We start from the raw sequence: 25,431 nt of genomic DNA, 5'->3' as shown, positions 1-25,431 counted from the left end.
CTCAGGCCTGGATGCTGCAGAGACTTTCATTTGGCCCCCCCCACCACCACCACCACCCTTTTTTTGCTTCTCTTTTTTCAACATGCTATGTCAACATTGGGAAGATTTGTTTTGTTTTGTTTTGTTTTGCTTTAAAAAGAAAAGAAAGAAAAAGAAAAAAAACCCAAGTGCTCTATAATTCCTAAATCATTTCTAAAAGATCTCAGCTCTCCCTTCAAGGTTACTTGGTTGGCAGCAATGCATGCTGCCTGTGAGTCTTTTCACCTCCAGCCTGTAATTATTCCACTTAACAGGTTTTTCCCCTCTATGAAACACTTTCGTTCTTAACAGTTGTGTGGATTTCCTCTCTTTTACATTGAATTTTATTTTAAAGTTCTGAAGGTTCCCTAGAATGATCTTCTAATGAACAACAATATTTTAAATGCAACCAATTACTTGCTAAACCTACACCATCCAATATGGTACTCACTTGCCACAAGAGCCCACCCAGCATTTGCCAGATGACGTACATATGTCTTTAGAATGAAACTGGAAAGTATGTAAAATATTTTGTTACTAACTTTCATTATCGATTGAATGTTAAATAATGATATTTTGGATATATGAGATTAATAAGACATTTTACTAAAATGAATTTTCCTCTTTCCTTTTTCTTTGCTTTTCAGTATGACAACTAGAATATTTAAAATTCTATATGTAACTTGCATCATAGTTTGATACCAGTGACCAAAATAATTAGTTTTATAACTTTGGATTTTTTTCAAGCCAAATTTCTTAAGGGGAAACCTGACTTTTCTCAGAAAGTAGCTGTAATTTTTAATGTATGCATAACCAGGAATATTAAAGGGACTGTTTACATTCTACTTTTGATCAATTGACTGTTTGTTTAGTAGAAGCAGAATGTGGTGCCCTATAGATTGACTCTTGGTCCCAAAGAGTTCACAGCCAAGAAGATGGATTAGGCCATCAAACATATAATTAATTAAAAAATGTCCAGCTCCTCCATTACTCTGAAACTTTATAAGAAACAGAAGATGGTGAATGTTTAATACTCTTCCAGGTAGAAGAATTTTATAACTCTAAATTAGATCATTGATATCTATATGCAATCTGGAAAGTATACAGGAATTGCTATGGAATTTATATTCTATAAAATAAAGAACAGTAATTAAACCATAAAATATTCCTTTAAAATTATACTGCCAAGGGCTAGGACTATAACATGGTGAGAGTGTTGTTGAACATAGACAGAGCTCTGAGTTACATCCTTCCACAAATACATATTCTTAAAATTATATATATATATATATATGAGTGTTTTTGCTTGCATGTCTATGCACTATATGTGTGCAGTGTCTGCACAGTCTAGAAGAGGGCATTAAATCATCTGTAACTGGGGTTATAAAAGATTATAGACAGCCATGTGGGTGCTGGGAATAAAACTCGGATCCTTTAGAGAAGCAGCCAGTGCTCTTAATTTCCAAGCCATTACTCCAGTTTCATGTATATTCTCTCACAGGACATTTCTGAAGAAGGTAAGAAGTCTTTTTCTAATTGCTACATGACTTGTAGAGGGGCAAGGGGTTGGTTCAATGACATGCCACCTTACTGAGTTAATAATTAAATCAAATTTAAGCATACATTCATGAAGACATATGGATGTTATTCTGATCTACAGAGTAGCAAATTTTGGTAAGCGGAACACCCAACTTCTCTTTTTCCTACTTAAAAGATCAAATAGAATAATATGTTAGAGACACATGCACCCCCCTTCAATGGTCCCTGGAGACCAGATTCATGCTACTCTACTTACTGACAGGAACTGTACCAAAAAGATGTTCTTGTCTTCATATTTGGCACTGGAACACTCAGTAGCCACAAAACTGGAAACTAAGAAAGGAGATGTGTATATCAAGAATGAGGAGACAGAGCTGGGCGGGCTGCCTAGGAATAATAGGAAGAGCAGCCTGGGGGCACTCATTCAGCTGACTCTTCAATCAGAGATAGGACAGGGCTTGTGGCAGGAGGAGTGCGCACATGCACACACGCACATGTGCATGAGAGAGAGAGAGAGAGAGGGAGAAGGGGCATGAGGGTTAATCACCTCCCTTAATCAATATTTAGTTTCTTTATAGCCATTTGAAAATATAAAAAACACTTCAATGAAGACTTTAGAACATATGTTTAAGTCCATATGTTGAGTAAATTTCTATAATAAGGATGTTTGGGTTAAATATATGTGAGCTTTAAATTTTGCCAGGTATTCGTATTTTCAAACTGCCCACCAGAGAGAGGTGAGAATTTATGTTCTCATCAACAATATATGGGGAAAGAAAGGCATTTTATTTAAGAGGCATATATTGCTGCCAGATGAAGAGGTAGTTTTATAGAGAGTATAAATAACCTATAGAAAAATAACTGCAAATAACTTTCATGTTACATAAAAGACTGAATTTTGTATAACTGTTTTACTCATCTTTTAAATTGCAATGAGATTTAATGCTATACAATAAGTACAATTAAAGATAAATACACTTTTATTTTAGGGAATACATAAAGATGTTATAAAGAGAGAAAGAAGGAAAAAGTTAGCTAGTAAAATTCAGAAAAAAAATGTGGTAATATAGGAACACAAATAACTTTAACCTGACACAAACTAAACATAATATACACACATATCAAACGTCACATTGTCTTGTTAATTAAAATATTTTCATGCATCAAAATAAGTTTAGTTAAAAAATTAAAATAGGGTAAAAGGAAAAAAAATGTTGTCAAAGCCACCTGAGAACTTGTGCTCTGAGCCCTGTGCTACACTGAGAACTTACTGGTTCCTGTGGGAAAGGAGCTGAAGTGGACCAAAAATGAGAAGACAGAGAGGGTAGGCTGCTTAGGAACAATAGTAAAGGTGACCTGAGCTAGCCCGCCATAGAGCTGGCAGGTTCTCAGTGCAACACAGGGCTCAGAACATTTCCTATGGAGGGAAGTTGCACTTTGCCTTTGCTGAACTAGAACCACTTCTGATATCACATTCACACATGTACTGGGAACACTGAGTGGCCCAAAGATGGAGCCTCACAAACCACTAAGATGCAAATAAATATCCAATTGCCAGCTCAACAAAGCTGGAACAGATAGCCATTGCCAAAATTCCCATTGCAACCCAACTGTAGGTGCTTCTGTCACAATGCAAACATATGAAAAACCATACATATGTGGCCTCCAAAAAATATTACTCTCATAGTAATATTCCCTGAGGAATGCAACTTAAATGACACCCGAAAATAATGAACTCAAAATAGCAATTTTAAATATGTGCATCAAATTCAGAGAGAATATGCGTTGCAGTCTGCACTGCCCCATGCTTGGGAGCCACTATGTCCTGACCTGGCCAGAGCAGGGTCTAGCAAGAAAGACAGTGGGGATGGAGGGGGAGAGATGTGAAGAATGGAGACAAGCCAGAGAGTCTTATCAAGTCTCTAGTCTTGTTTATTGAAAGGAAATCCTGGGTATTTATAAGCGCAAGCAGGGAAACACAGCTGAAGACACTTTACCACGTGCACCTTGCAGCTGGGGGCACTAACAACAAAACAAGCTATGTGGGATAAACAAGATGTTTATCAGAGTGTGCTCAGCTGTTGTAGGCTGTTGAAAAACAAGTCTCTTGTCAGGATATATGGCTCAAGATGGCTGCAAAGATGATAGCCACTTTCTGCTAGGAGTCAGCTCCCAAAAGATATAAATAAATGCTGGGATGAAGACCAGGAAATATCTGTACAGAGATGAGGTTGACATGGAGAAATGAGAGATCTGGAGACTCGCTGGGAACTAATGATTGTCTGCCAAGCACACTCATATGCTTTGTGCCTCTGGTTGGGTAGGATGCTACAATGGCCTCATGCTTTCATTTCTTTTTTATTAGTATTTTTGCCATAACCCCATGTCTTAGGGTTTCTATTGCTGAAAAGAGACACCATGAACATGGCAACTCTTATAAAGGAAATCATTTAATTGGGGCTTCCTTACAGTTTCAGAACTTTAGTCCATTATCATTGTAGCAGGAAGCATGGCAGCATCCAAGATGATGTGATGCTGGAGAAGGAGCTGAGAGTTCTACATCCAGATCAAAAGGCAGCAGGAAGAGAATGCCACACTGGGCATGGCTTCAGCATTTGAGAACTCAAAGCCTACCCCCAGTGACATACTTTCTCCAACAAAGCCATACCTACTCTAAGAAGGCCACACCTCCTAGTAGTGCTACTCCCTTTGGTCCAACCATTCAAACACTTGAATCTATAGAATTCACTCCTATTCAAACCACCACACGATAATGGGAAGAATATACCACCTCGTCCTCTTGTTTTACTGTTTGCTTTGCATTAGCCAGCGGTACATATGTATACAGATGTCACTGGGCCAGTTCTGAGCTTGACCTCCTAAAATTCTGGAGTTACAATAGAAGAAAAATATGCTGGAACACTTTACAGTTGTTGGCCCAAGGAGAAGAGATGGATAGAACAGCCTAGGGGTCATGCCAGCAGAGTGGGGCTAACTTAGGAAACCCAAAGCTGACCTACAGATGTATGATCCAGCCTAATCAATAGCAGCTGTGCTCAGCTTTCAACTGACTCTCCATTAACCAGCAGACTGCATAAACAGCGGTGATTGGCTAATGTTTCCAGTGCCAAGTGTGGGGACAGTTCACTCCACATTTATAATTCATTAACTGGCAGTTGTCTAATCAGTGGTTATGGGCTTGGCCTAAGTTCTATTGCTTAATAAAATGTTTATTCAGACCCAGTATTTACAAGTGCTAAGCTAAGTTCTCAGGGATATTCTGAATTCAGGTGGAGACTGAATTCACACCCAAGCCCTGGGTACAAAAGACTCAAATCCACAGTGGAAGGATGGCAGCAGACAAAAAGCCAGCGGAGGCTGATGATCATGAAATGTCTTCTTAAAGTAACTGTTTTCAGTTACATGGACAATGCCAGTGTCTTCCAAAGGTGACGTTTTGTTTCAGCCCAGACTTGCTGGGCAAGAGGTCAGCTTTAAGTTCCTAGAGCAGAATGTTCCAGGTTGAGAAAACAGCTAGATCAGAGGCCTAACCTGAAAGGGGACCTGTACAGTTATGTAAGAGGGGGCGGGTGCAGTGGGAATGCGTAGGAACACAGGGAGTCCTTCCCTTTCTTCTGCTCTTTTCAGGCTGTTGGAGCCTCACTATAGCTGGGAAAGTGTGCTAATCCATTTGCTCTCCTGCATTCTTTTCAGTGGTATTCAGCAATGACCTGTTTTTTTTTTTTTTTCTAAAAAAAAAAATTGGCTTGGACTTCAAATAAAAATGGAAACATACCCTTACACTGGCCTTTAAAGCAATTGACCCTTAACCTTACTGAACCCAATGAATGTAAAACAATGAACCATGAGTGAATAGCTAGAGGGAGAAGTGACAAGATTTCATGCTCTGTACCAGAGAGGCAGCAAGACATCCCTTGTCCACCCTGTGGTCTGTGCTCTCTAATAGACTTTCCTGTGTGTGGCTATGGAGATGGTCTCAGATGTCGCCAATCTGAGTTCAAACTCACTATGTAATTTAGGTCTTGCAGATTCTATGACTTGAGTGGATTATCTGAACCCCGTATGCTTCAGATTTATTTATGAACTGATGACTATGACAACCAGTTATAGGTTGATATGAGGGTTAAATAAAATATTAATGTTCAATGTCTTGTTTAAAGCATAGAGTCATTTGATTGTGAGGAACCCTAGTTATTAAAGATGGCATGCATCACTTTCCTGCCTGGGGCACTGGATGTTTCTTTATCAATATTGACCAGGAAGACAAGAGAATATCCCAATGCTTGCATGTAGCACTTTAAGCATGGAATGTACTATTATTATCCAGCAACTGCGTCACTTTAAGTCTTAATTAATGAAGCCTCCAACATTTTCTAGGGGCAAATCATCACCCTCTCTCCACTGCGATTTTTCTGCAGCCATATATGGAAGCACAACCAAGACTTTTCTTTCCTAAATATTCCCATATAGAAATACTGATTACATCCCATTATATACCAGCCATGAGTCTAAAATATGCAAAGTACAGCATTTATCTTGGAACTATGTTTCTATTTTGTTGTTTACATGATAGTCTGACATCTGAGCCCAAAATAAATATTTTAGAAATCTCCTCCATGTCTCATAATCCACTAATTGATCCTTCTCCAAGCTAGTGTCTTTCTTTGAGCATCAAACTTTGAATATCTGAATTATAATTAGCACTGCACCCATAAGCCTCCCCTTTTAAGCAGAGGGAGTGAACAAGTTTAGTAGTCAGGTTACAGTGGCATTCATATATAGTCCTGCTGCTAGAAGACAGCAGAAACAGGGCTGTGACATTCTCTCTTGCTGCTGGAGGCACCACAGAGGACAAAAGGCATCTCTGGTCATTTGGATTTGTAAATATCCCAAGAACCACATGCATTTCCTTTACTGTATAGCACTAGTATGTATTACCAAGGTTGCTGGGCAACTCAAAATGCATGATGTAAGCATCTCAGTTTATTCCGAGTGATGTTATCTACATAGAGAACGTTTTCCTAGGCTGATTTTAAAAGTATGATGGCATAGCTACTACATCTTAGCACATCTACACTAAGGAGAAAACTGGACCAACATTTAGATCCATCAATAGGGAAGTAGAAAAAGCAATGATAGTTCAAAATATGTTGGGATTTTGCAACAGAATTACTGCATAATATTGCTTCAGTTTCCCAAGTAGCTGGGATTAGAGGCATGTAGCTGTATGCCCAGTGAGCCATGGGAGTCCTGTACTGAATTTTGCTTGACTGCTTAGTATCTGAGAGTACAAGTCCTGACGCCTGGCTTTCTACAAATGCGGTTTTTCTGGAGCATGTCGTAGGAGGAGATGGACAAATGGTTTAAGTCTGAACTGCCCACTGCTGGCTCCTGCTTTTAATGATTTCCCGTAGGGTGTAGTATTGTTTGCAGGGATTGAGGATCCTGTAGAAGTTGGACTCCAGCTGGAGGAAATAACAGGTCAGAAGAATGAGCCTCACAAGGTTATGAGCCAACCATGGTTCTCACCTCACTGTCTACGTCCCGGGCTCTATTAATGAGGTAGGTAGCCTCAACCCCACACCTACCTCCATGAACTGAGCTTTTATTTGCCAAGTCTTCCCCACTATGATGCACTGAAATCCTCTCAAACCATGAAACCAAAGTAAAATCCCTCCCCTTTAAGTTTTTTCTGTCTCACTCATTCATGCAGAAGTTATAACTCCCAGGAGTTCCTATCATGTCCTCGGTGGGTCCCTGCAGGCATGTGCTGAGTGGTTGGGTAAATGAGAAAAGATCCCTAGATAAGTAGGCGAGTGGATGAAATAATGAGTTACCAGATGAGATCAACAAGGTAGTCTTTTGGCAGAAGACTTTCTGGACGTAGAAGAGAAAGGAATAGTCAGGTCATAAATACCTGATAGACAGTTGGCTACTCCCCTGTACCGTAAACCACAGGCACAAAGAGTTAACCAAAAGATCATTGTCAAACATCAGCATGTTGTCTCCTTGCCTCATTTTTTAAAGGGATGAGTAGCTAAAGAGCTGAAAACTCTTGTGGTGATGAAATGCATCCTCCAGCAAAACTTGTTTGAGCCAAAGTTGCCCATCATTTCCACATTATACAACTCAGCAATCAAAACCCAAGAGTTGCATGTGATACGGGGGATCACACATACACTTTGGCCCATCTTCCTCCTGTGGCTTTCAGGACATCCTGTGATTTCGTGATGCATCCCCCCGCTAAGAACCTCACCAGCTGATGTACTTAGCCATATTGGACTATGTGCTGTTCCCAGAAAACCACTTTGATTCAAAGTTGGGCACAACTATTTCTGCTGATTATTCAGCCTAGGGTTATAGTCACATTTCTTTTCTTCCCAGTGAAACACTATCCATTCTTTGAGATTTGAAATTTCTAGCTCCACATCTCAATGTGTCTTAGGAATCTTCCTACTCTCACCTTCTCACTTTGACTTCATTTCTAGCTCTGTGTAAGAATTATAATGGGAGTGATCTGAACAATTATGGGAGGGATGGGAACAGTAATGGGAGTCATAAAAGGAGAAGGATGAGAAGACGACAGATTTATTGAACATTAACTATTACCAGGCACTGGACTAATTCCTTCCCATTTACTATTTTATTGAACTTTGCAAGGGCAGTTATCATCATTACTTTATAGACGAGCCTGGGGCTTTGCAAGGGTACTTAAATTACCAGGATCACCCAGCTAACAAGTGGTAGAGATGAGTTTTGAAACCCAGTCCTAATACCATTCAGTTAAGATGAAAAACCACCACGCCCACCTGCCACATCACATCAGGTGAGATTTATAGGTGTTTCTACATTCCCTACCTGCTCCCCCAGGCTCAGGAAGCAGCCTTAGAGATAAAAATATTCACTATTAGGTTTAGTGCTTGTTTTGTTAACTTTATAGAAGAAGTCAGTGTGGTTTTTAGAGTAATAATAGGCATTTAATGATCTGAGCTGGGCCCTTGTGAATAACACTGGGTATGGCTAGTGGTAACAAGCTGGTCTCTGACCTAATGGCAGTGAGTATCATGGGGAATTATTTTACTGTAAAATTAGGTTAGTTCCAGGGTAAAAGGTCCTTCTGCTCTAGACCTTTCAGTTTCTTGGCTGTATTTCTAGATGAATGATGGATTTTAGCTGGATGTTTACATAGCAGAGTTTACTCTAGCTGAGAGTGTCTATGTCCTTTCTGCAGCCAAGACCCTGATCTGACCAAAACTAATGCCAGTCAGATTTGATCCTGGTGGTTCTTTCATTTCCTTGTAACACCCTGAAAAGCTTTATTTACTCAAAATGAGCCATGGCTTTTAACCGTTATTGGAAAATGTTCTGTTATCTACTGTCAATGGACAGTCACGGTCAGGGATAGCTCATCCCCCACTTTCATGCCACTCAGCTTTCCAGACCTGTCTTCATCAAACCTGCTCTGGAACCCACCACCATCTTTCTGTGGCACTCAGCAGCCTGGTGTGCTTCTTCAGGTATCCATACATCCAAATTCATGAAATAAACTCTTGTTGGCCACATTACTCTCTATGTAAGGGAAGAACAATGCAGGTATATATAGGTCCTCACTTGCCAAATACCTTTCTGATTCTTGTTGACTGCACTTTTCTTAATACAGCACATTCACTCTTGCAAGAAACCCTGTTTCAAATGAAACATTTTATTTAATATTCAGTTATTCATATGATGCTGGATCTAATCTATCTCCCATTTCTTCTCCTTGAACTCTTGCCCTGTCTGCCTCCCCTGCATTTCCCTTCCAACTTCATGAACATTTATTTCCTTCCCAACTATGTGAAGTGATGACACAAACTCTCCATGGTGTGATTAAGGGGAAGTTGGGAATGGGTGTATTGTAGATATGAGAGAAAAAAGAGTCAGCAGCATCTGAAAGAGTCAAGAACAGAGAGAGAAAGAAAAAGACTGAACATGGCAAGCAGACTGAACCTGGCCACAAGAGAAGCAGGAACAGAGCAAAGCAATAGAAGGATATATAGAGACAGGAGGGAGAGCATCTGAGAGCAGAGAAAGGGGAAGAAGTGAGACAGAGAGACAAGGAGAGTAAGCACAGCCAAAATAGAAGAGTTATAAGGTGACAGAGTAGCTAGGGGAGGGAAGCCTGTGAGTTTAGCCTAGCAGATATGTAAGATGAGCTAGGATGGACTTCGAAATGTGTAACAGGCACTTGTGATACTGAGAGAGTCCAGAGGCCAGCATATGCCTTGCTATTCTAATAGATACCAGTTACCCATTTGCCCTGTCTGCCTTTTGAAATTTGGGGAAATAGAACTTCCTTCAGACCTGATACCTACTTTGCCCACAACCGCCATCCCTGTGTGTATGTGTCTGTCTGTCTTCTCTGTCTCTGTCTGTCTGTCTCTCTCTGCCTCTGCCTGCCTGTCTCTCTCTCTCTCTCTCTCTCTCTCTCTCTCTCTCTCTCTCTCTCTCCCCTCTCTCTCTCTCTTGAATTTAATTCCCACTGAATCCATTTACATCGCCTATGTGTTCATGGGTATAGGACCACCTTCTAAAGTGTGGCAGGATCTCCATGCTGATCCCCTATAGGAAAACTGACTCTCCCTCACGTAGCAGCCATCAATTGCCAGTAGCTCCTCAGATAGGGGTGGTACTTATTGAGCATCTCCCTGTCTATGCTGGGATTTGACCTAGTTTTATTACATGCAAGTGTTGTACATGTGATCCCTCTATTGTGAATCCATTTGTGTAACTTCACTGCTATGTCGAGCAAATATAATTTTGCTATAGAAATCCATTTCCCTTGTCTTCCACAGTCTTTCTGCCCCCTCTTCAGTGATGATCCCTGAGCCTCAGGGAATGGTGGTAGAACAAAATCAGTAAGTCAGATTAAAAATGTCACATCTAGAAGATAAGACACACATGACCCCATTAAAACAGATATTTCTTTTTACTTTTAACAGTAGGTCTTTGGCTCACACTAATACCTGTTTATGTGTTCACCATAGACTACAGCTATGACTGAGTCAGAGTTCCGTTCCAGTGCCCCCTACTTTGGAGAACAAAAACGTTGCAGAGGCTAGTAAAGTGGTATTGATAGCGATGAGTTTGGAAGGAAATGGGGACAAAAGGCCTCTCTGCTATGGATGGCTGGGAAGACATGAATTGCAGAGAAGTATCCCTCAGCATCAAAACAGCCACTTGCATCATTCCCTTAAATACCTGGGATACCTAGTGTCTGGATAACATGCTGTAGGCAGGAGGGATATGGCAGCAGTACTATCCTGTGCTTAGCCTCAAGGAGCTTATGAAAAAAAAAAAAAAAAAACCAATAAATGGATCTTCCCAATAGCAATATCTGAAAGCTGTGGCCTTTAGAGTTATAATAATGCTCTCACACTTACTGTCTCTATTATGCCTTCTTGTCCATCAAAAATCTGGATGTTCTTTATGTCTCAACTTGTCAGTACCCCTGGCCCTCAGCTTCTGATGTCATGTTCTCCAGCAAGTCCTGCTCTGTTATGTAACTATGATCCATTGTTCGGTATGTCTTGGACCATGGAATCATTTACAAATTCTCCATGGTCACAGCCTAGGTTTCAGCTATTATCTCAGTCTGTGGATTCTTCTGCCATGGACTTTTCAGCACTAGCTCCATGAGCAGATGATGTTCATCTTCTGTCTTCCAAGCTGTGCCAAGTACCATTCTGTGCCCTAGTATTTATACAGTAGGTACTCTGGGGAAATCCACCCATGTCCCACAGGTGTTTGTGGAGTACCTGCTGAGTGCTGGGCACACTGATGGGCTCAGACAGTATAGCCTGGGGACTTAACATCCAGGACCCTTTTCTCTAAAACAACTCTGCTAAGAAGCTGGTCTTTGGGAATTTAATCTACTTCTTTTCTAGCTAATTCTTTCAAGGCTCCAGAGATAGTTCTATTATGATTGTACATTTGTTTGATCCCTTTCTGCTAAGAACCACAGGAATGAACAAGCTAAGAAACTGTGTGGCAGGTACCTGCTATTTAAGGTAGACCTGTCTTTTGCTGCTTGGAGCAGTTTTCTGTACTTGAAACTTTGCCCAAAACTCTTCAAATTCCCCGGGGAACTGAAGGACTTCATCTGCCCCTGGGAGGCCTTTTAAGTGATAAAATAAGTCAAACATATCTCTAAAGTGGATCCAGAAAAGCCCAGCAGCCTGGACAATACCAGTATATATGTTTGATCTTTAAAGGAACTGTCCTGAGCATGCTATGTCAGAAACATAAACACACACGGATTTGTGTTTTATCACAATAATTTGTTGGATATCAGTAAATCTACAAGGAACAGAGGTGTCAGTAACAACAACTTGTCAGATAGTCCTGCTCTACTTGATAGCCCAGGTCAAGCTAAGTAATCAATCCTTTTATTCCAATCTTATTCACTTACATTAGCTATCAAGTCACATAATATATAGTAAATGTAATGTTACATATATATTACCTACCTCCCAATCTATCTTCCTATCTCTATCTGTCTATCTATCTATCTATCATCTCTCCATCTACCTATCTGTAAATATGTGTAGCTTATAGAATAGCTGTAGATGCTTAAAGAGGCAATGTGTTCTAGGATTTTCAGGGGCCTGTGAAAGTAGACTATCTTCCTTACATTTAAGATTAAGTGGGAACTGTTGAACAACTGATAAGGATGTAAGAGTCTCTAAACTGATAAAAGACAGCAAGCTGGGGGGCAGATTTTGCACTGCTGGTGTAGAGTGAAACTTCCAAGTCAGGGCTAAGCTGCAAGGACAAGGGAAAGCAAAGGGTGAGTGCAGGGCCAGATGGGCAAACAGGCACAAAGATGGCAAACAGGTCCACACAGGCAAACAGGATAGAAGAAGTCAATTTAAATAAATTTTATCAGCTGTGGGTCCAATCCAAGCTGAAGCCCTGGGACAGTCTAGAGTTGTCTGTCAATACTGGGTGACCAGGTGACAGGTAGATTTGGGGCTGTCACCATTACAGCACTAGGCATCTACCTCTTTTGGAGTCCAGGTGAGAGAGGGAGTTACACTCTTTTTTTGGTCTGGTATGTCTGATAAGTTCCTAGGCTTGGTTTATTCATATAATCATAATATACCTATATGCTCTCAATAATACATTCATAGAATGTCTCTTTCTACATCCAGGAATAACTCATTAAACAGTCTCTGCTGCATGGATAGAGCCTGAAGACAGTGACATTTATGTGTCCATACAGGCTCAGAATCCTCCTCCAGACTCAAAAAGTAGAGTAAAAATTTTGTTTATAAAATGAGTCCTTTGGTGAAAGGCACAGTTTTACATAGGATATACTATCTTATACAGCATAGAGTAACTTAAGCAGGCACACCTGGACTGTAATAGTGACTTTCTAGCATCAGCAAACCATAGAGTCATTTCCCAGGAAGAAAAGGTGCATCTTAATGTCATCTTTAAAAGAGAATCAGCCACAAAGATATGGGTCCAAGCTAGGCCCTCTTCACACACATATGTATTGTGCATCTGGGTCCTCCTGTGGGACTCCTAAAGCAGGAGCAGGAGCTGTCTCTGACTATACTACCTGGCTTTGGATCCCTTTCCCCTAACTGGGCTGCCCTGTCTAGCCTCAGTGCAAGAGGATATACCTAATCTTGCTGCTGTGGCTTGAAGTGCCAGCACTGGATGGACCTCGGGAAGGCCTCCTCTTTTCTTGGGAGAAGGGGAGGAGGAGTAAGAAGTGGGGTGCAAGGAAGGGACAGAGAGGAAGAGGGGGAAAGCTAGGATTGGGGATATAAAGTGAATAAATAATGTAGCGTAGAGAGAGAGAGAGAGTGGAGAGAGAGAGAGAGAGAGAGAGAGAGAGAGAGAGAGAGAGAGAGAGAGAGAGAGAGGTTTGACTTCTTGTCAGGACGCTTCATCCATCAGAAAAGTCTGTTAAATTTTTAAGCAGCCGGGTTATACCTCTACTCAGGGGCCACGATGCCTCCCCATACCTTCAAGTTCAGACTCTTGAACAAGGCCTACAAGGATTCTAAACTCACTCTATTGTTTGGGTGGCTCTTACTCATCATGCGTAAGTCACAGTACAAGCTTGCTTGTCTTTCCTTCAGAACAGGTGTGTTTTAGTCTTCAGAGCTTTTCAACATACTTTTTTCTGATTGGGACCCATTCTTTTTAATTAATTAATTTTACTTATTTATTTTACATCTCAATCACTGCCCTCCTTCCCATCACTCCCTTCCACAATCCTTCCCCCATCCCTCTTCCCCTGTCCTCTGAGCAGGTGGGGGCACCTGGGTATCCCTCCACCCTGGCACATGAAGTCTGCAAGGCTAGGTGCATCCTCTCCCACTGAGGACAGACAAGGCAGCCCAGTTAGAAGAACATATCTCACATATAGGCAACAGCTTTTGGGATAGCTTCCACCTCCCCCTGAACCCCTGCCTCACCCCTGGCCAGTTATTTGGGACCAACATGAAGTCCAGGCTGCATATCTGCTACATATGTTCAGGGAATCCTAAGTCTACCCTGTGTATGTTCTTTGGTTGTTGGTTCAGTCTCTTAGAGCCCCAAAGGTTCAAGTTAGTTGACTCTGTTGATCTTCCTGTGGAGTTCCTATCCCCTTCGGGGACCAAAATCCTTCCTCCTATTCTTCTATAAGAGTCTCCAAGTTCTATCCACTGCTTAGCTATGGGTCTCTGCATCTGTCTGAGTCAGTTGCTGGGTGACACCTCTCAGAGGACAGCCATGCTAGACTCCTGTCTGCAAGCATAACTGAGTACTGTTAACAGTGTTAGAGATTGGTGTTTGCTCATAGGATGAGTCTCAAGTTGGGCCAGTTATTGGTTGGCCATTTCCTCAGTCTCTGCTCCATCCCATTTCTGCATTTCTTGTAGACAGGATACATTTGGGGTGGAAGGTTTTGTGAGTATGTTGGACCCATACCGATCTTTACAGATCCTCCTGCAACTGCCTCCTTCCTGCCTGATAGGCCTCATCCCCCCCCACCCCCCGTGTACTGACTCCTTGCCTTAGCTATTCTTTATCATGTCATTCAGTTTAACATGCGCCATACCTGCAATTACTTTTTAATTTATTCATCAGTGTCATGTGTTATTGCTATCTTCCCCCTTAAGTATAAGCTCCATAAGATGGGGTTGTAGCTTTTTTGGTCACTATAAAAGGAAGCAGAGTCTAGAATAGTCCTTGGGACAAGATTGCTATTATTTTTTGTATATATTTTTCATAATCAATAAGTTTGGAAAAACTGAATAGTTCCTCTGTCAAAAGTTTCTTTTTTTTTTTTTTTTTCCAACCAAAAGCATTTAATCTATACTTAAACATGGCCTATGGAGCAATTAATCACAACCTTGCTTATTGTGTACCACCAATGGCAAGCCAACATGGAACGCTTACAAGTCCTCTAAACATTTATCTTCCTAGGTACCATCCAGACACTCTTTTGGCTCTGGTGATTCTTGGGTGCAATTAGTTGCAGAGCACACCCCCAGCAGGCTATACTCATGAGCAAGCATGGGGCTGGCAACGTTCCTGGGAGGGCACAGGCTGGTGGGCTCCTCCTTTTCTAAATACTTCATACAGATTATTAGAAAATTGGGTAAATGAGGCTGAAGAATAATTTTACTAATAAGAGAGTCAAGAATTGTTGGTATCAGCATCAATGTCTTTCCATTGTGCATCATAGTTTAAAACACCTAGCTATTAGACAACTGTCTAGGAAGGTTAGGATTTGTTTAGCTCCACCACAACCCTGAAAGGAAATATACTCTATGAAAAAAAAAATACATGTGCGTTTGTGGCAACCACTGGAGACACAATACATTCATTACTCTCATCCATTTCCAATACCGAAGACTGAACCCAGTGCCTACTATATGCTAGACAAGTGCTCTGATACTAAGTGGTACTGCCAGCCCTATTTTAAATTTTAGTCTGAGAAAGAGTGTCATTAAGTCCTACAGCATAGCCTTGAACTTGTTGTCTTCCCACCTTAGCATCCTGAGTAGCTGAGATGACAAGATTGTATAAACTCTGCCCAGTGGTGTTCAATTTTTATGCAGGTCCTTCAGACATATTGCCCTATGTGTACTTGCTGAGTCCCCCCTCCTCGACAGTGGCTAATGTAAACACACCTTAAGCAATCATAAATGCTTGGATTAGCATCAGTCAAGATATCTTAAGCACATATAAATTTAAATGACTCTGCAGAGTTTCATTACTTAGGCTTTGAAACCTAGTATATTAAATGAGACCAGGATTCAGGAAAATAAGATATATTTTTTGTCCCTAGGATTTTGTAGAATCAAAAATGAAAAAATACAATACGAGCATGTATGAAGGAATTGCTGTGTGTCAAGTTCTTTGTATATGTCATCTTATTTTTATCTTTTCAAAAACCCAACAAACAGTCTCCTGCGTGAAGACAAAGCACAGGCACAGGTTTCCCAAAGATGCCACAGCTAGAGAGGCTGGAGCTGGTTCTCACCAAGAGGTCTGACTGAAGAGCCCTCACTCTTAGCGATTGATCCTACACTACCACCTCGTGAGCTCACAAGCCACACTCCTTGTCACTTCTAAGTTCAGAAACACCTGCACATCCCATTGTTTTGATGGAGCATCACTAGCATCGTGTTCCTAAAGCTAAAGTGCCACCATTGTTTATGGTGTCTTTTTTTTGCAGCGCATTCATAATGGATTGGAGCCGAGCCCCATGACAGGGCAGCTCTCATTCTTCGGCAGGAGGGCGAACCTGCTACACAGCTACAGTCAGCCTGAGGGAATTGCGCATTTCTCCATCCATTTATTCACTCACTAGCTCAGTCAATAAACACCTGAGAGATGTGCAATTTATAAAAAGCTGTGAATATAGCAGGACTGAGGCAACCTGACATTTCACATCTGACATGTACATGCTAATCCATTGATAAATGTGAAAGCAAGCAGCGGCAAACGGTAAAAAAAAGAACGGTAAAACGAGCGGTGGTGAACCATTGCTGATCTCATCCAGGGGCTTCATGGGAACCAATCCAACGGTGCTCTGGGGTGGGGAGCGGCCTGAAGACCAGTGTAAAGTTGAGTGTGGGGTCAAGGGGCTTCAGACAAAGGGAAAAAGGCAAGGACTTGTCCAAAGCAGAAAAACTACTCAGTTGCTATGCCTGAAAATGGTGGGCATGGCTAGAGGCCGGGGAGAAGTGGTGGATAGGGTATAGCCCCTCTGTAAGGAAACCAGGAAGGTGGTCCTCAGCACTCTTCTGAAGGCTGATCCCAGAGTTTTCCTAGAACAGCCCATCCACGACTTCTGCCTATCCTGTCCCTGGATATTATCACGTGCCCCTCTGTATAGATAAGAAACAGGACCCTCAGGATGAGGAAGTCTATTTTGCCTATTGACAAAAAGAGAGTAAGTAGCAGATTCAGTCAAATGTTCAGACTCTGACCTTCTTTTACTAATTATTTGGCCAACACTGCCAAAGCATGGCCAGAGAAGTAACTTATTGGAAGTCACACAGCGATGTGGAGCTGATCAAACGAAAGCAGGCTGTTTCTGGAGCCTGGGCACTAATTATAGTCTTCTACTGCCCACTAGCTAGTTGTCAGTACTAGCTAGAAGGCCCTCAGACCTTGCACGGGGGAAATAACTGATTTTGCTAAGAGGGATATGCCGTGGATGGGGCCTGCAAGAAAGTGTTGCTATAATACCTAGGAAAGAGAAACAGTTGGGTCCCAAGCTCTAGGCCCTCCAGCCCTGAGGCCAACATGTGATGGAGATGCATGAGCACAAGCATAGGATGTACACAGACAACACCAGCTTCTCTCCCTGAGTCTCAGCATGCTGTGCAGAGAGCCAATCTGATTATCTACTTTTCTATAGGAAGAGCAGCATCTTGAAAGTCTTCCAATCACTAACTCCTGGACCAGAAAGATGGCTAAAGAGCCATTAGAGCAATAAAGCCCAACATTGATATTGCTTTTCCTCCAAAGGTACATGTTTCCCCCTTTGTAGGACATGAGAATTTCACTCTACACAAAGAAAATGGCTCCCTCCTGAGAGCCCAGTCTTGGATATAGTGGTGAGTTCTGTCTGCTCCCTATGCCAGACACATTCTATATTAGTCTTGTTGGTTGATGGGCTTGGAGAGCTCTCCCTTCATGGGCATCTGGCAAGGTAGAAAAGTAAAAAAACCAAACAGAAAGTACAGCATGTGTTTCTGCTGTCTCCTGGCACTCAGAGCCTATCATGCAGGCAGTCCCTGGCATCACTTTGGGGCAGAGGCTGGCATTCTCTTGGCCAGGGGGCCAGTGCCTCTTTTCTGGTGCCTCCTCTACCCTGCTCTGCCCCCACTATGTGTTTCTTGTGGTTTTGCAGGCACTAAGCAAAACTTCCTATTGCAGTGGTTCTTGACCCTTTCTGGCAGGAAGCTGCCTTTTGTCATAGATATCACATGGTATCAACCCAGGGTCCCCATGCTAAGCCAAGTATCCTTTTAGTACTTAGTACAGAGATTCGTGATTTTTGACGCCTGACTTTGCATTATCTATTTCTCCTTTGCCTGGTGCTATGAGGCTCACTTTGCCTCTTCCTCTGCATGACTGCAACACTTAGTCACAAATAATTTTTTCTACTGTGAGTTAGAGCAACAGCTTCCATCCAGTCCTCAGGCAAGGCCAAGCTCATGGACCCTAGAAACTCAGTTTTTTTTTTCCTCTCCAGCACAATAGACTCATCATACCATGTAGAGTTCTGCACTGGGCTGTGGAAGTTCAAGGGCTTCACTTTAAAGCTAGGACTTGAAGTGGGATTTGTCCCTTATTTGTTTTTCTTCCCCTCTCAGTTCAGGTCACTTTCTCTCTAGATAAAAAAGGATTGGGGATGTGGAAGTACACTGGCTGGAAGAGGACTGCTCCTTGTCCTGCCCCCCTTCCTTCCCAGTCTTCCAAGTCTCCCTGTTCTTTCATCGGAGTTTCCCTTAAGAGGCTGCGTCTACTGTCCTTTGCCAGAGTGAAAAGCAGGGAGTTCCTACCTAATAGATGTTATAGACAATTAAAAGGACAGGAAATTCTCTCTTGTGATTCCAAAACACACATTTCAACTTCAAGCTCTGTTGAACCAGCTAATTTCGAGTCAAGAGAAACCTCTATCCTTTTGCTATCTGTGCATTAGGATTTCAGCCAATTAGAAACCAATATAGTTAGGTCGGTCGTTTCATCCTATCCCTCCATTGCTGAACCAAGAGGATATGGCAGATGTTTAACTACCTATGGTCTGTAAGGGGCTGTGCCAAATCAGAAGTTAACACTCAGGATAACAACCAAGTAAGTCGTTTCACCTTCACCGTATCTTACCAGTGCTTGGAGGTCACTTTATGCAGCTGGTCTGTTTGAGGCTGGTCCAAATCAGAAGTTCAAATGACACTTAGAACAACAAAAATTATTGCCTCTTGTCAGTGTAGGAAGCTAGCCGGGTACAAAAGTATGATTCTCCCAAGTTTCATGTGAGACTTCCTGGGGAACAAGCAACCATCTACTTACCTAGAAAGGGAACAACCAAAAGCAGATCAAAGAAACAATGATTCTAAAAGTTCGAATGAATAAATCAATGAGTTTTCTGGTGTTTACTTAAAGGAGTAGGGGCCACTCAAAGGCAGTTGTATCACTAAAAAGCCTGCCTTAGCATGGGTAATGACATCTCATGAAAGCTACAACCCCCAATCTCTACATTATGTGCAGGCAGCTGGATAGGTCAGAATCTCCTCAACTAGCAGTTGTTTGCTGATTTTATAACCATAGGCAAATCCCTGTGTATCTTATTAGTTTCAGGTACATTTTGAGACTTGTGAGGTGTTTCCTTCCTGAGACTTATTAGTCTCTGCCTTCCCCTTCCTGGTGCAGGGGTGGGGTGGGGAACACTTCAACTTAGAACTTTCTGACCAGCAAATAGCCTCCCAGCAGCTTGAAATGTTTCAACTCTAGAAAACTGCTACACAATAACAAGTCATCATCTTTTTGTGTTGAGAAGTTTGTATGCTTGTTTGAATTCTCAAGGGTCGACATGATACTGAAGGTTCAGTTTCAAGGCAATGTTAGCTCCTGAATTATAGAATCATGTTCATAGTTTAAAGCCACACTAGAATGTGTCTGGAAATGTATATAAAATATAAAACTGAATAAAATGGATTGGTAAATTATAAATTGGTAAAAGTTACTTGAAAATCAATTGTATAGTGTGGGTTTAACATCTGGGGTTTATAAATCCTTCCAAATTGGCAAAAACTCAATTCAGTTAAAAGCATTGAAAAGCATTCAATAGATATTTTTTCCAAAGAAGATACAAGAGTAGCCAAGAAACATATAAAGAGAAGCTGATCATCACTCGTCATTAAGCAGGTACAAATCAAAACTACAATGAGGTGACCCTTTACATGTTGGTGACTGAATAAGACAGCCAGACAATATGAAGTGTTCAAAGGGATGAAAGCTAGGAGAGCCATTGTGTAGACCAGTGTGGTGGTTTCTCAAAAAGCCAGATCCAGGAGCCTGGGGAGATTGCATATGCACATGTACACACAAAGGCTAGATATAACACTGCTATCTGATCTAGAGATTCTATTCCTAAATTTGTAACTGAGGTAGCTGGAAGCTAGGATTCAAACACTGATACTCATATCTACTGATGTTCATTGCAGCATTGCTATGGCCAAAAGGTAAAAACAAATACAATGTAATAACAGGCAAACCATTGTAAATACACAGATGTTAATTAAAAGATGAATAATATACAAAATGTCGTATGCAACACACAGTGGCTAATGACTCAGACACAAAAGGCATAGAATTCTGAGACATTGAATAATACAGATGACACTGTATGAAGTAGGCCAGACACCATGATTCCAGTTATATAAAGGAAATAAAATGCAGAGAGAGTGTGTCATTGAGGCTTCTAGCTTCTGAAATGTGAGAGATGTGTATAGTTATTATGTAACGACACAGAGATCCTCCTGAAGTGATCAGAAAATTTGAAAATGATATAGATGTTCCTAAAAAACATTGACCTGTCCACTTAACAGTGACCAAAAGGGCAAGTTTCATTAAATATATTCTACAATTTAAAGAATCATAAAAAATAACATAAAAACAATAAAGCTGAATAAATAGTTATAATTTTTTTCCTAGTGTTTAACTAAATATCAGTGTCAGAACTCAAGACTACGCTTTCAACTTTCAGGCCAGGGCTTAATCCATCATAATAGTCACATGATGCTATAGGACTTTTCTGCCTTTCAGTTCTGAGCTTACAGAATGTCTCCTAAGCATCTGGTGAGTAAAGAACTGTTTACTCACAAAATGAGGGACTTTTGGTCTCTAAGAGGGGCTGGGTGAACTTGCCCTTGGGGTAGGTATCAAACAGAAGAATCTAGTTTGGAATTCAGAATTGCTGGATTCAAAGCAAATTGCCTCAGGCAGCTGCTAGAGTTCCTTCGAATACTCTCCCTATTGTCATTAGAGACCAGAGGCACTTTAAAAGGAGGGAAGTTCCCTTCAAATCCCAGGTCAATGAATGCTTTTCAAGGAGCAAGGACAGGGCAACCCTGGGCCACCCTGTATGACAACTGGATGGTGCCAAATACAGAAAGCAAAATGTCCGCTGGAACCAGTAGGGCCAAGATCCAGGCAGGTAGTAGGTGACCTTGCTTTACACAGGTCACAGATGGGACCGAAGTCAGTCCTGCCAAGAGCTCAGGCCCAGCTCAATATGTCTCCTAGCAGCATACTCAGAGGAGGTCTTGTCAGCTCCTTCTGGATTGGGAGATGATCAAGGGGGTCACAGAGAGCCCCAAGGAAGCCCAACCCAGGCAACTGCACTCCAATCTGCTATGCTGTAACAAGTGCTTAAATCGGGTCTAGAAAAGATGGTGGAGACCATCTCCAAGACCAGAATCTGGTTTGATGGGCTGCTGCCTTCCTGGGCTGCTCCAGATTTCTGTTCTCTGCTGCTTCTTTGGAGACCTAGCTGATGAATCTTCTCTCCTTTCTGAGCATCCAAGCTTGCTCCTGCATTCATAAAAGCTTTATTATCTCTGCATTTGGGGAATCAGTATGTTTCCAGATCAGCCTGAGGAGCCTGCCAGCCCAGAAAATGAGTCATGCCTTAGATTCTTCAGGTTATTACAAAACAGTTCGCTCCACCCTTGTTTGCTTTGGCAGCTGCGGTCTTGATGCACCTTGCAGCCTGCTACCCATTAATACCACTAAGGAGGATTTGCAAAGTATTTAAAATCAGCTCTCTTTCTCTGGCTCATTCATTCCCTGTGGTGCAGGCCAGTTTCTGGGATGAGGCTGGATCAATAAACATGTTCGTTCTGTCTGTTGAGACTTTGTGTCTTCCAATTAGAAGAGAGGAACAAAACATGTTGCTTTATTATATAGAGACAGCAGTCAATTCTGGCTGGGAGTGTGGAGTAGGAAATGCTGCTTTTTCAGATGTTTGTGTAACACAAACAACAAAGCATCACTTGGAAAGCAACAGGATTTTTCTTAGCCAAACTACATACAAATGGGCTCTTCCAGTGTTGAAAGAAAGGCAGAAGTGAGCAGAAAGCAAAGTCCTCAGGGACTCTTCTCAGGCCTGGGTGTGTGGAATACAGCATCAACCTGCAGCATGCAAACCTGCCAGCCAGTGTCCTAACTGGATGTTATTAAAACCCTGCTTGGCCCAGGTGAGTTAGGAAATCCCCACTCATTCTGAATCCTTTGCCTTTGGGAGGCCAGGTACTGAGATGCATTCACCACAACCAGGCTGCTACCCACAGCTTTCTATTCTACACTGAAGAAGTAGGGCTTGTGGGCTCTCCATACACCTGAACACCATGTTCAGGACTTCTTCCTTCCCAGAAGGCAATGTTTCTGGACTCTTGAGGCTAAAAAGTTTTCAGATAGTATCTTGATCTAAGGCTAGAGTGCACTACTGGGCAGGAGGGATGAGGGGAAAGAGAACAGCAGAAAGTGGGAGGAGTGGAGAGAGAAGAGAGAACTGCAGCCTGAGAGTCAGGAGAATTGGGTTTTACTCAGAGCCTTGTACATTGTCAACTAATTATCTGGCTCCTTCTTATGGATGGAAAAGAACTCAAAACTAAAGTCTCTTGAGGAATTCCCCCCAGCAAGTCTGCAATGTGAAGGTCAAATAAGACAAGTGGGCTTAGACTTTTTCATATTATCCAAGTAAAACTGGGTCACCTAGACCTGGAAGCTATTGTCAGCACTAAACTATTATACTCAAGCATGCATGTGTATGCTCACCCACCCACACCCCCCCCCACACACATACACACAGAGAGACAGAGAGATAGACAGGCACAGAGAAAAGGGAAGGAATTGATTTAATTTCAGAGAGAGAAAGACACACACAGAGGTGAAAGAGAAAATGGGTTTAACCTTCAACACAGAAGGAAGTTATGGAGGACACCGCGTACACTTTACTGAATGTCTCATTAAAGATGACACCACAGAGTCAGGCCACCATCTTCCCTACGGGTGTCTTAAACATAGCTCTCTCTTTCTCGTTTCTTCCATCATGGTACTTATCCCATCCTCTCTGCTCCCAGCAGTTCAGCTGGAGCTCATCAGGCCCCCTTGCTTTCCTCTTCTTCAAGCCTCTGCCTCCAGCTTCCCACACAGTTTTCTCCAAAGTAAATCATACCCTCACTTGTGTAAGGGAACTGAGTTTCCCTTCTCCAAAGTTTTTCAGTACAACTTTTCTCCCCATTGACATGATATGTACAACAAAGAGCGGACAGCTGGGCTGGGTTAGTTAGCATCGAATCCCCCCATTCCTCCTGTTGCGGGCAGCTGGAAGAATTAAGCAGAGACAAAGCAGAAAGGGGCCTGGCACAGTGCCTGATGCAGAGGGAATGAAAATTGTAGGCTTAGATTTTTAAAATCTATTTTTAATAATGGTTCTCAAACACTTTGACTCCCCTTCTAGCCCACCATCCAAAGGTAGGGGAGAAAAGATGATAAATGGGGCAAGGTGATGTGGACCCATTTAAGACTAGTTCTTTAGGGCAATTCCAACCTCCGTTGCCATGATACCAGCAGTTCAGATCAGTAGTGTCAGGATACCAAACACAAATCATCATCAGAATCTAGCAGAAACCGCCAGGCTTCCGCTGAATCAGCACAAGTCAGTGGGAGCAACCAGGACCAGCTGGGACACCAAGAGAAGTTCTCTACTGTGCCTCCCTCAGTGAAGGGAAGATCAGCAAAGGCATGAGACCAATGAGGCATTGCAGAGCTATGCAAGTGTGCAGTCACTGTCTGTTGAGTCCTATTTATACCCTCTCCAAAAATCATGTGTCTTCCCATGTGAATTGCTTCAGCAGAACACCATCTGAGTCTGCCTCACATGACACTATTAGAAACTCCCACTTCAAAAAAAATGGCAAAAAGGCAGAGAAGAGAGTAACTGCTCAAACAAATTATCACCCCATCTCACCTAAACATCTTCCTGTAGATCTGTGTCCCATTTGCCAAATATATGGATCTCTGAGACGCATTGTATTCAAGGTCAAGAAGCACTAACTGAAAGTCTCTGGATCCCAGAGAAGTCACAAAATGAGCATAGTCAAACCCCTTCTTCAACATCATTGCGAAGCTATGATATTAGTGTGCTTTCTGATGAGATGGAGGAAATCTGCATGAAATCAAGTATTTTTCAAGCAGCAGAGTTGCCTGAAGGCACATGTTCCCTGAGACGCTGCTGGGGTTTTCCAAGAAGAACCAAGGCTGATAAAACCTAACAGTATCCTCAGAGCAGATGGAGAAGTCCCTTTAGAATAGCTGGCTGCTTACTGGCAGACACCCCTATTGAGGCAGACTTCTGAATTCCATTATGAGAGAAATAGGCTAGCCCATGGATGCTCACCCTGCCCTTTTTGCTCATCTCAGACTGATCAGAAAACTCTCACAATTTCAGTAACTCTAGAAAGCTGGCCTCCTGAAGGGGCTTGGAGATAATGAATGGATAGTGCTCACTGAGGATGCCTGCTGGCTTGGCCAGATGGAGATCTATTGTTCTTGGATGACAATATAACTAAAACCCAAACCAAAAGGGTTCCAAGCCTGGAAACACCGGAAAAAGAGGTGCTCCTGGCCTTTAGTGTAGACTTTTTGTTCCCATTTCCCCCAGGAGTCTAGAAAGAAATCTTTCTTTTACTTAAAAGGCCTCATAAAAGCCCTCAGTCATTGCTTGCTTCCAGAACCAGGCAGAGGCAAATCCTATGTCCCTGCTCTCAACGGTCTCTGTGACTCATGGGGAAGTAAGGCATGTAGACAGGGAGTGAAAATAGTGACCATGCAGCAGCCAAGGCTGTCAGTTCTATGCAAGGATTCAGAATGGGTACCACCTCATCCCCCTGTGCACAGTGGGGGAGGGTGTGTGTGTGGTGGATGGGATGGCAGGAGTGACTGAGGTCTCTTTGCCTGAGACTAAGATCAAACACAAAAAAGGTTGAGAGTCAGACCAGCACACACAGCTGGGGAACATGTTGTGCCATATAGCTTTTTCTTAAGGATGATTTGACAACAGTATTAGGAAGCTCTCAAAAGCTGAAGATTATCAAGATAGCAATTCTAACAGGGGAATGTGGCCCAAGGCAATAATCTAGCAGGGTAATCTAAGAGTGTTGATAATCATGGTGATCATGACATAAATCATGGAAGAGATTATAGAAACTGATTAATAGGGTTGTCTCTGTCATCTTTAAGGCTGGTGTACACATTTACTCATGGACAAAAAAATGTTTTGGTGTC

At 42.1% G+C, this 25,431-nt stretch overlaps 1 long non-coding RNA gene across 1 annotated transcript in view; it reads right to left on the bottom strand.

The window, feature by feature from the left end:
- LOC117705413 (uncharacterized) overlaps positions 1–25,431 on the bottom strand; it is a 102,941-nt gene that overhangs the window by 76,529 nt on the left and 981 nt on the right. The window lies entirely within an intron of this gene.

This window comes from Arvicanthis niloticus, chromosome 3 (assembly GCF_011762505.2).
Source record: "Arvicanthis niloticus isolate mArvNil1 chromosome 3, mArvNil1.pat.X, whole genome shotgun sequence".
Taxonomy (NCBI): Eukaryota; Metazoa; Chordata; class Mammalia; order Rodentia; family Muridae; genus Arvicanthis; species Arvicanthis niloticus.
Note: the sequence above shows the minus strand (reverse complement) of the source record. Positions and strands in the feature narration are given on the sequence as shown.